At 43.8% G+C, this 12337-nt stretch overlaps 1 protein-coding gene and 1 non-coding gene across 2 annotated transcripts in view; both read right to left on the reverse strand.

Moving 5' to 3' along the window:
* LOC144670314 (histone H2B-like) overlaps positions 1 to 12337 on the reverse strand; it is a 1149071-nt gene that overhangs the window by 770638 nt on the left and 366096 nt on the right. The window lies entirely within an intron of this gene.
* Positions 5552 to 5623, reverse strand: trnam-cau (transfer RNA methionine (anticodon CAU)). The gene has a single exon. It is a non-coding gene; the product is annotated as a tRNA-Met (tRNA).

The raw sequence follows: 12337 nt of genomic DNA on the forward strand, positions 1-12337 counted from the left end.
AATCTTTGTAATTCTCCACCTCAGAGAGCAGTGGAGGCTGGGTCATTGCACATATTCACGCTGAGTTAGACAGATTTTTCATCGGCAGGAGAGTCAAGGGTTATAGGACAGGTGGGAGAGTGGGTTTGAGGCCACAATCAGATCATCCATGGTCTTATTGAATGGTGAATCGATGGGCTGAATGGCCTCCTCCTGCTTCTCTTTCTTATATTTTTAATTTGTCAGTGTGGGATTCACCCTCTGTTTGTCAGTCTCTTTTACTGTATTTCAGTGTGGAATTAAGTCAGTCTGATCTGCATGTGAGTGTGGAATTGATTCTCTGTCCATCACTCACTGAATGTGAGTGTGTAATTTAAATCTCTGTCAGTCTCTGATATGGTTATGAGAGTGGAACTAACTCTCGAACAGCCTGTGATACTGTATATGAGTGTGGAATTCACTCTTTGTCAGCCACTTGCTGTATGAAAATATGGAATTAACTCCTTATGTCAGTCTCTGTTACTGTATGTGAGTGTGGAATTAACCCTCTATCGGTCAGTCTCGGTTACTGTGAATGTGGAATTCTCTTTCCCAGTCTCTGTTGTGACAACTGACAGTGGAATTTAGGACCTGTCAATTTCCATTAATATTTCAGTGATGAATTAACTTACAACAACAGAGGCTGAGTGAAAGTAAGAGAGTTAGTTCCACACTCACATATTAGTCTGCCTGTGTGACTGAATGTGAGTGAGGAATAAACAATCTGTCAGCCTCTGTTACTGAGTGTGTGGAATTAACTCTCTATCAGTCAGTCTCTGTTATTGCGAGTGTGAATTCACAGAATCACAGAATTGTTATGCTATAGAAGGAGGCCATTTGGCCCATCATGTCTGCACCAGCTCTCTGAGCATTTTAAACTTAGTGCCAATCTCCTGCCTTTTCCCCATAACCCTGCACATTGTTTCTATTCAAATGATCATCCAATGCCCTCTTGAATGACTTAATTAAACCTGCCCCCACCACACTGCCAGGCAGTGCATTCCAAAACCTAACTACTTGTTGTGTGAAAAAGTTTTTTCTCACTTCACATTGGCTTCTTTTGCAAAACACTTTAAAACCATGCCCTCTGGTTCTCGATCTGTTTACAAGTGGGAAGTTTCTCTCTATCTACTCTATGCACACACCTCATGATTTTGAAAACTTCTATCAAATCTCCTCTTAGCTTTCACCTCTCCAAGGAAAACAGTCCCAACTTCTCCAATCTTTCCTCATAACTGAAGTGCCTCATCCCTGGAATCATTCTCATAAACATCTTCTGCACTCTCTCCAATGCATTCAGATCCTTCCTATTGTGTTAAGCTTAACTTTCAATCTCTGTCACATATGCAAGCGCGGATTTAGCTTTCTATCCAATCATGTCGGTTACTGTACGTGAGTGTGAAATTAACTCTGTATGATAATCTATTACTGTAGGCGAATATAAAATTAACTGTCAGTTTCTGTCACTGTATCAGAAGGTGGAATTAATGCTGTATCTGTCAGTCTCGGTTACTGTATCGGGCCATGGAAAGAACTCCTTTCAGGCTCTGCTACTTCAAGAAAGTTAATTCCACACTCATCATCTGCCAATCTGTGTTACTGTATATGAGTGAAATATTAACTCTCAGTCTCTGTTTAGAGAGTGAAGAATTAAATCTCTATCATTAAGTCTCTGGTATTGACTGTGGGTGTGGAATTCATACCTTACATGTCAAACTCTTTGCTGTACATGAATGCAGAATTAATTCTGTACCTGTCAGTATCAATTTTGCTATGAGTGTGGTATTCACTCTCTGCCAGTCTCAGTTACTGTGAGTAAGTGTGAAATTAAATTTCTGACAGTCTTGGTTGCTGTGCGTGATTGTGGAATTGTCTTCCTGTCAATGTCTGTTACTGGATCTGAGTGTGAAATTAACTCTCTGTTAGAGTCTGTTACTGTAAGTGCGTTTGAATAAAAAGTCTAATAATTTGCATTACTGAATGTATGTGGAATTAATTTTCTGTCTGTCTCTGTTACTGCGAGTGTGGCAGAGCAGACAGGAAGACTTTTTATCCCATTGGTGGAAAGGTGGAGGGACAATGGGCACAGATTTAAGGTAACTGGTAAAATAAGCAATGGCAACATGAGGAAAAACCTTGTCATGCAGTGACCGGATAGGAGAAGTGCATGAGAATGTAGTAAAGGCAGGTTCAATCAAGGAATTCAAGAGAGAATTGGATTATTATCCAAAAAGGAAAAACATGCAGGGCTATGTGGAAAAGGCGGTGAAGTGGCAAGAGGTGATTTGCTCCTTCAGAAGGCCAGCAAAGACATAATGGGCAGAATGGCCTCCGTCTATGTTGTAATCATTCTATGGTTCGATGAACTAACTCTCTGTCAATCTGTCTTACAATATATGAATGTGGGTAGAATTAACACCATCTGTCAGTCTCTGCTATTACATATAAATGTGAAATATACTTCCTGTCAGTCTCTGTTACTGTACAGGAAACAGTAAATGACCTTCTATCAGAAATGCTTGGGCCCTACTGTTCTTAAAAGTGCTTGCGGTTAAACCCACCGCCTTCTCCTCTCTCTACTCTCCAGTTATAAATCAGCCAACAAGAACATACCTTCAAAGTAAGTGAGGAATGACTTCCACGTCCAACATCCATTCTGATTCAAAAGTGTTCTTCATTTGCCAGTTTGAGTTTCTGACCTTGGTTTTATGAACAACACCTGCAATAATTCACTGACAACATCATGTCGATAGTGGCAATCTGAAATAAAGAGAGAAAATACTGGAAATACACAGCACATCAGACAGCATCTGTGGAAAAAGAAAAGTTCACATTTCGGATTACTAACAATCAACCTGCAATAAAACACTTACTAACATCCGCCCATGGTGACTGCAGTTCCCACAATTACCTGCATCCCAGAAACGGCTCTATTCAATGGACTGACTTCCCCGGCATTGAGAGTGTGCATGCTCCTCAGGGCCGGCCCCGGGTCAATCTGAGGTCGAACTTATCAGCCCATTTCACCAATATGCTTATGTCCTCTTGAAGTTTAACACTATCCTCCTCACAGTTCACAATACCTCCAAGTTTCATGTCATCTGCAACTTTTGAAATGGTGTCCCATACACCAAGGAGTAGGTCAACAATATTTTTCAGGAAGAGCAGGGTCCGAACACCGACCCCTGGGTAACTCCACTAAAAACTTTTTACAGTCTGAAAAACAACCATTGACCACTACCCTCTGTTTCCTGTCACTCAGCCAATTCCATATCCATGTTGCTCTGTCCGTTTTATTCCATGAGCTGTAACTTTGTTGACAAGTCTGTTGTGTGAGACTTTATCAAATGCCTTTTGGAAATCCATGTAAACCACATGAACAGCATCACCCTCCCCAACCCTCTCTGTTACCGCATCAAAGACTCGGTGCAAACGGGAGATGAAACCGGGAAGCGGCGGCTGGGATGAGGGAGGCGCTGCACCATCGGCTTCATGGTGAAATCCCCCGGGTCCCTCGCCGATCGTCCGCCGGACCCGGAGGCTCTGATTCGGACTCTAAAAATCGGTGCTACTGAGGCTGCGTTCGACAACGCTCAGTTTTCGGGAGCTGTACCGCGCATGCTCGGCGTAGACAGGATTTCCGGTGGACATAGGTGCGCCTGCGCAGTGCGGCCCTTCTGTTCGAGATAGGCCGTTTTAAATCCCCCAGAGCATTCTGGGAAGCGTTTAGCGCCATTTCATTCTAAACAGCGACACGGGAGGAAAAGTTTGTGTTAATCGTTTCTGTGCAAGCTCTACAGCAACAAATCAGTCCCACTCCCCTTCTCCTTCACAATAGCCTTAAAATATTTTCCGTTCGATATTTACTCGTTTCACTTTTGAAAGTTTATTTTGATCCGGCTTCCACCACCAATTACGGCAAAGGGTTTAAGACCGCAACAACTCTCTGCCTTACAAAGAAATGACAAGGGATGATCCATTAAATGTGAAAGATGGTGGGGAGGATGGTCAGGACAAGGGAAGCCTATCGATGTTCTGGGAGAGAGGGAAGTGTTGAGAGCAGAGCTCGCGAAATGGAAAAGAAATGCTTGAGGGCCCTGTCAACCACAGAGAGGAGAGATAACCAGTTGAGAAAAAAGGAAGGTTAATTAGCAGTGTTGGTATGGAATATTACCTGTCCTCACCAAAATACTCATTCCAGCTGAAACAGTGATTTATCTCTAATTTCTTCAATTTAGCACCCCGCATTCACTGCTCACAATGGTGGTCTCATCTATGTTAGGCAGTTTCGGTGATTGCTTTGATGAACATCTGCTCTGTCAGCAAGTACGACCCTGAGTTTCCGATCTCCTGTGATTTTAATTTTCCATCTTCTCCTCACACTGACCTTTCTGTCCTCGGCATCCTGCAGTGTTCTAATGAATCTCAATGTAAGCTCGACAAACCGTGTCTCATCTTTAAATTGAGAACTTTACAACCTTCCAGACTGAATACTGAGTACAATTTGAGAATGTAATCTCAATCCCCATTGTGTATCTTTTCCATTGGATATTTTGGTTGAATTCACATTTTTCTCTTGTTTTTGCTTTTGGATGGCAGCTGTTCATCATGCCCTCATTCAGACCTTTGGTTTTGTTTTGTTTCTTTGGTTTTGTTACTTGCCCATTTACCTTAACCTTGCACCATCAACTCTTTTGTCATTTAACCTCTCCTGCAGTCCACCCTGATTTGGAAACCACAAGAGAAAAATGTTATATTAGATCTAGTAATAAGTAACGGGAGATAATTAATTCATTTTCTGACAGTATATGAGCATCTAGCAATGAGTGACCACATAATGTTAGAGGCAGAGAAAGGTCACAAAAGTGTTACAATTTTCACCTTAAGTAAGGTCGGTAAGGGCTGAATGAGCAGGAAGCTGAACACATTAAATTCCGAACAGCTACTAACAGGATAAAGGAAACAGTCAGAGGCTCTTAAAGGTGTTTTCTGTATAAAAGGTATTTGATGCAAGGACCAAGGAAGGAACTTCACTTTCCCAGTTTTAAACCAGTAATTAAGCTTGAACGCTGATATCTACCCAAATATTGATTAACTGCCTTTGACATGATGCTGTCTTCATTATGATGATTCTCCCTTCCTCGATGGTACATGTTGCAGTGTAGGAAGCTGTTGTCCAAATTAGCATGGTGAATTACTGCTGCTTGTCATATAGGTCGGACAGACTGCATATAATAAATATCAATTTCACTATATTTTCCCATCTCAGGAATTTCCCATTCAGGCAATGATGGGGTGAGAGTGAACAAGAGAAGAATATTCAGACTGTGCCAGCTCTTTGCGAGAAATGGGCTGGGCTCGGCTGGTGTGTGTTTGTAGCAATTGCAGCTAGTGTCCTTGTGTGAATAAAAGCAATTTGAGATATTTGTTGCACACTGAAATGTTTACAGGAAGCGAGATGCCAATTCTAATACCTACAAATGAGATAAGTTTGTGGGTTGCAGCAAAATGTTAATTTTAGTGAGTATATAAATAGCAGAGGATGGTTTCGATCCATCGACCTCTGGGTTATGGGCCCAGCACGCTTCCGCTGCGCCACTCTGCTGTATATTGTCATTAGGTGATGAATGTTAATTTTATGTATTAGGGAGCTAAATGGTCACTTGTTTCGTGCTTTTGAGCGAGAGAAGATGTGTTGGGTGGATCATCTTGGCTGCACAATTCCACTGCGTAACACCAGAAACAGACAGAAAAACACACACAGAAAGGCGGCAAGAGACTGTTAGGATACACAAGATGACAGAGAAAGACGCCGAGAAAATTAGCAAGACACAGAGGTGGAGAAACTAATCATTTTTGTAAACTGTTCCCAGCTGCACAGAGATGTCCCCTGTTTGTAATAATGACTCTTATTGTGTAACTGTGCATCGTGTAATGTAATTGAGCACCCTGTTGTGTAACTGTGCACCCTGTAGTGTAACTGTGCTCTCTGTTGTGTAATTGTGCTCCCTGTTGTGTAACTGTGCACTCTGTTTTGTGCATGTGCACTCTTTTGTATAAAAGTGCTCTCTGCTGTGTAACTGTGCTCTTTGTTGCGGGATGCTGTTCTCTGTTGTTCAACTGTGCTCGATGTTGTTTCCCTGTTCCCTCTGTTGTCTAACTTTGCCTTCTGTTGTATAACTGTGCCCTCTGTTGTGTAACTGTGCTCTCGTTGTGTAACTGCTCTCGTATAACTGTGTTCTCTGTCGTGTTACTCCGCCCTCTATTGTGTAACTGCGTCCTATATTGTTTCACTGCGCGCTCTGTTGTGTAATTATGTTATCTGTCGTGTAAATATGCTCTCTGCTGTGGTACTGTGCTTTCTGTTGTGTAGCTGTGTCATCTGTTTAATTGTGCCCTCTGTCGTCGAGCTGTGCCCTTTGTTGTTTAACTGTGCCCTTTGTTGTCTAACTGGGCTCCCTTGTGTAACAATGCTCTCCGTTGTGTGACTGTGCCCTCTGTTGTGTGACTGTGCCCTCTGTTGTTTAACTGTGCTCTCTATTGTGTAACTGTGCTTTCTACTGTTGAGAGATCTTCACCGTTGTGAAACACGCTTTCCTGTCGTGCAAACGTGTTCCCAGCTGCGTAAAAAAGTTCTCTGTTGTTTCAAAGTGCTCCCTGTTCTGCAAAGATGTTCTCTGTTGCTCAGTGAGGGTGTTTTCTATTGGACAATTATTTTCTTTCAGGGCCTTAATTTTCCCTGTCATGTTAATGTCTTCCATGTTGTGTTCAGATGTTCCCTCTTCTTGAGTGAAAATCTGGTTAATTCCCAACTGGAAAACAGTCGTCAATTCTCAGCTGTACCTGTTACCTTCTAGTGATGAATGTGAATGTGTGATACATACTGAGAATACTGTTATTGGACTTGAGCGAGATTTGTTCTGTATGTGTCCGTCACAGATAGTGTTTGTGAGTGTAGGATTCATTCTGCATCTCAGTCTCTGGAACAATTTGTGAGCAGGGTTCCTTCTTTATGGATCAATACCTGGTACTATATGTGAGGGTGAGATTATGTCTGTATCAGGCCGTGGTACAGAATGTGAATGTGGGCATCATTCTGAGCCGATCAGACCCCATTACTGACAGGGGAAGTGGGATTATTTGTGTATCAGGCAGTGGGACTGAATGTGAAAGTGGGAATCATTCTGTGTCTATTATACACTATTACTGCCAGGGGAAGTGGGGTTAATTCTGTATCTGATTGACTCCGTTATCCTTACTATTATTCAGACCTTCGGGATAGAGGATGATTTGCTTCCACTCTCTCTCTCTCTCTCACTCTCCCTCTCTGAACAGAGTCAGTATCTGAGTGCACGACAGTGCTGCAGCACCCAACTACTGCAGAGCAAGGACTTGGATCATTTTACAACAATTTCCTGTCCTCCAGAAACAATCCACTGCTCCATGGATGGGACTGAGTGACCGAGCAGGGAGTTCTGTACAGTTCAAATTACAACTTCCCACTCTCGGAATCCACTTATGTTTTTATTTGTTCACGGGCTGTAGGAGTCGCTGACAAGGCCAGAATCTGATGCTGAGACCTTCAGACCAGACCCTGCTTGAGTTGCTGCTTTTAATTTTCTGTTTTTTCGGATTGACTATTAATTGAAACAAATGCGTTGGTCTATTTTATATTTGCTACCTCACCTCTCTTTGAATTATTATCAATACCTTTTTCTTCCGACAGGCAAAAGTTTGATAGCAGCTGAATCGAAATAGTGATTCGGTGACAAAAGGAGAAGTGCAGCCAGCTCCTTCTCACACAGTAAGTACAGTATCACTCACAGAGAGCAGAGACACCAGTTCCACAAGCACCAACAGCACAGTGAGATAAGAGCTAAATAGTGCAGATGCTGGAAATCGGAAAGAAAAATAAAAAATGCTGGAAAAGCTCAGCAGATCTAACCGCATCTATGGAGTGAAAGACATAGTTAACGTTTAAGAGTCATACAGACATGAAACGTAAACTCTGTCTTTCTCTCCACAGATGTTGTTAGACCTCCTGAGTTTTTCCAGCATTTTCTGTTTTTGTTAGCACTAAGTTAGTCCGGCAGTGAGCCCAAGTCTCAGGAATGTATATTCGTTCAAATGGAGCTGGAGATTGCGTGAACCAGATGGGTTTTTATCAATGTGACTTTCAAGGTTTTTTTGAATTTTTGTCACCATGATTTGATCCCTCACCTCCATAACATTATTCTGAGGGGGCCCTGATGTTTCTTGACACGGTAGGTGTGGAGAGGATGGTTCCTCTTGGAGGAGAATCTAGAACTCGTCGTCACTGTTTAAAAATAAGGGGTCGTCCATTTAAGGCAGAGATGAGGAGATTTTTTTTTCTCGCTGAGGGTCTTGAGTCTTTGGAACTCTCTTCCTCAAAAGAGGGTGGAAGCGGAGTCTCTGAATACTTTTAAAGCAGGGGTAGACTCTTGAAAGCACGTGGGTGAGAGGTTATCGAGGGTAGACAGGAATGTGGAGTTGAGGTTACAATCAGATCAACCATGACCTTACTGAATGGTGGAGCAAACTCGAGGGGCCGAGTGGCCTATTCCTGCTCTTTATTCCTCCTGTTCTTATGTTCATTAACCTGGAACTCTAGATTCCCGCTACGCCACCGTCTCCACGAATAAAACTGCCACCGAAACCAAACAGCCGCTGTTTAAAAAGTGCCCGTCCTACTTCTCATCTGGTGCCTGCAATAGCTGCTCCTTGTCTAACTCCCCACGTCCTGACTGTCCGGTTCTATTCCCACTCCTCACTGTCCAATATCAACAAACCTGGGGAGTGGGAACTCAACCAGGAATATTCACTGCTGCTTTGTGGAGAGAAAGCAGCAATGATTTTCAATAACAGCTTCTTGCCATTCTGTCTCCCTCCTCCCAGGAGGCTGCTGTTTGTTCCATTCCCCCAGGACCGGGGTCTCTCCATTGGCGGCTCTTCCTGTCCCAGGTGGAGCTGGGGGAGAGCAGCGCCCACACGCTCTTCCGCTCCCACCCATTGAGCTCTGGTGGGTCGGAATGACGCAGAATTCTACAACATTTCGTGGAACAATTTTGTTTTGAAACGTTCTCCAATTCACTTATGTCCGAGATCAGCAAAAGATGTGGAGCTCCCGAGAAAGGGAACGATGGAAATTAGGACTCACCCCCTTAAGAATTTCAGCTTGGGATCTTTCTGTGCAGCCTTTTTGCTGTTCAGGGGCCCGTCATCACAAAGCAATCCTGCAGAATCACTGGAGGAAGCCGGTAGTCGGGGTGTTTTCTAGGACCGTGCAGGAGTTAATATCTGTCAGGAACTCTAACAGATTCGTTCAATCCGAGTGAAACACTCACCCACTGAGAGTGATACCCAAAGGCCCTGAGCTGCAGGGAGTACAACAGGGAACTGAGGGTTAAACATGGGCCACTGTTTCTCACTCACTGACACTGTCATTGAGACAGAGAGACATAGAGTCATGGAGACATTGCTGCTCAGAAGGAGGCCATACCCCCCATCCAGTCTGACTGTGTGTAGAATAATCCAGTCAGTCCCATTCTCCTGCTCCATTCCTGCAACTTTATTTCCCACAAGCGCTCACCCAATTTCCATTTGAAATCATTGACCATCTCCGTTTCCACAATGCCCAGAGGGATCAAGATCCAGGTCATTACCCGGAGTGAGACAAATTTCTTGCACACATCCCCCCTGTACATCTTGTCTTGAATTTTAAATCCATGCTGCCTCATCCTTCTGCTCTCAGATAATGGGAACAGCTTTCCTTTGTCAACCTGATCTAAACCTGTTATAATCCTGTACACCTCTCTCAGACCTCTCCTCAATCTCGGTTGCTTCAAGGAGAGTAGCTCCGGATTCCGCAAACAAACCTTGCAGCTGTAATCCCTCATGCCTGGAACTATTCTGATAAATCTCCTTTGCATTCTCTCAAAGACTCTCACATCCTTCCAAAAACGTGGTGACCAGACATGTAGGCAATATTCTAGTTGCAGCTTAACCAGAGCTTTATAAATGTTAAACATAACGTTCCTGTTTCTATGCTCAGTAACTCTGTTGATGAAACCAAAGATCCCATCTGCTTTCTTAAATACTCCTTCAAAATCTCCTGTCACCTTCAAAGATATAAAGACTCTTGGTCCCTCTGACCTTGCACAATTTTTAGAACTGGACCATTATGTTCATACTGCCTCATTTCTGTTAAAATACAGCATTATTCCTGCGTGTGGGATTAATGATGTGTCCCTGTTACAATATCATTAAGATCTGAGACTGCAGCTTCTGCCTCTCCATGAGAATCTTTCTGGATAACACCAGAATTTACAAGGATTTCTGCAACTGATGCATTGTCTGTGTCTCACCGCCCTCACTCACTCTGTCTCTGTCTATCCCTCCACCCCCTCTCTCTTGAACTCCACATGAAGGCGCAATACTGTTGTTTAGTGGCTGAGTGCACACAGTCTATCTTCAAATCACAGAATCACAGAATCACAGTGCAGAAGAGACCCTTCGGCCCATCGAGTCTGCACTGACACGTGAGAAACACCTGACCTACCTACCTAATCCCATTTACCAGCACTTGGCCCATAGCCTTGTATGTTATGACGTGCCAAGTACTCACCCAGGTACTTTTTAACGGATGTGACGCAACCCGCCTCCGCCACCCTCCCAGGCAGTGCATTGCAGACCGTCACCACCCTCTGGGTAAAAAAGTTTTTCCTCACATCCCCCTAAACCTCCTGCCGCTCACCTTGTACTTATGCCCCCTTGTGACTGACCCTTCTTCAAAGGGAAAAAGCTGCTCCCTGTCTATGCCCCTCATAATCTTGTACACCTCGATCAGGTCGCCCCGCAGTCTTCTCTGCTCCAACGAAAACAACCCAAGTCTATCCTACCTCTCTTCGTAACTTAAAAGTTTCATTCCAGGCAACATCATGGTTAATCTCCTCTGCACCCCCTCCAGTGCAATCACATCCTTCCTATAACGTGGCGACCAGAACTGCACACAGTACTCCAGCTGTGGCCTCACTACGGTTCTATACAATTTCAACATGACCTCCCTACTTTTGTAATCTATGCCTCGATTGATAAAGGCAAGTGTCCCATATGCCTTTTTCACCAACCCACTAAGATGCCCCTCCGCCTTCAGAGATCTATGGACACACACGCTAAGGTCCCTTTGTTCCTCAGAACTTCCTAGTGCCATGCTACTCATTGAATACTTCGTTGTCAAATTACTCCATCCAAAGTGTATCACCTCACACTTTTCAGGTTTAAATTCCATCTGCCACTTATCTTCCCATTTGACCATCCCATTGATATCTTCCTGTAGCCCAAGACACTCAACCTCACTGTTAACCACCCGGCCAATCTTTGTGTCATCCGCAAACTTAGTAATCCTACCCCCCACATAGTCATCTATGTCGTTTATATAAATGACAAACAATAGGGGACAGAGCACAGATCGTTGTGGTACGCCACTGGCTTCCACTCACTAAAGCAGCCTTCTGTCATTACCCTCTGCCTCCTACAACTAAGCCAATTTTGAATCCACCGTATCAAATTACCCTGTATCCCATGTGCCTTTGCCTTCTTTATAAGTCTCCCATGTGGGACCTTGTGAAAGGCTTTGCTGAAATCCATATAAACTACATCAACTGCACTACCCTCATCAACACACCTGGTTACCTCCTCAAAAAATTCAATCAAATTTGTTAGGCATGACCTCCCTCTGACAAAGCCATGCTGACTATCGCTGATCAAAACTTGCCTCTGCGAGTGGAGGTAGATACTCTCCTTCAGAAATTTCTCCAATAGTTTCCCTTCCACTGACGTGATACTCACTGGCCTGCAGTTCCCTGGTTTATCTCTACAACCCTTCTTAAATAGCGGAACCACATTAGCTGTTCTCCAGTCCTCTGGCACCTTCCCCGTGGCCAGAGAGGAATTAAAATTTGGGTCCGAGCCCCTGTGATCTCCTCCCTTGCCTCCCTCAGCAGTCTGGGACACAAATCATCCGAACCTGGAGATTTGTCCACTTTTAAACCTGCCAACACCATCAATTCCTTGTCAATCGCTATATCGATTTGCTTAAGAACCTCGCAGTCTTTCTCCCCGAGTTCGATACATTCATCCTCATTCTCTTGGGTGAAGACGGACGTGAAGTATTCATTCAAAACTGATGACCTCTGACTCCACCCATGGAATGCCCACTTGATCCCATATACTATTTCCCTGGTTATCCTCTTCCCATTGATATACTGATTGAATATCTTGGGATTTTCCCTTCTTTTAC

The sequence above is a fragment of the Cetorhinus maximus genome, chromosome 31 (genome assembly GCF_964194155.1).
Source record: "Cetorhinus maximus chromosome 31, sCetMax3.hap1.1, whole genome shotgun sequence".
NCBI classification, from domain to species: Eukaryota; Metazoa; Chordata; class Chondrichthyes; order Lamniformes; family Cetorhinidae; genus Cetorhinus; species Cetorhinus maximus.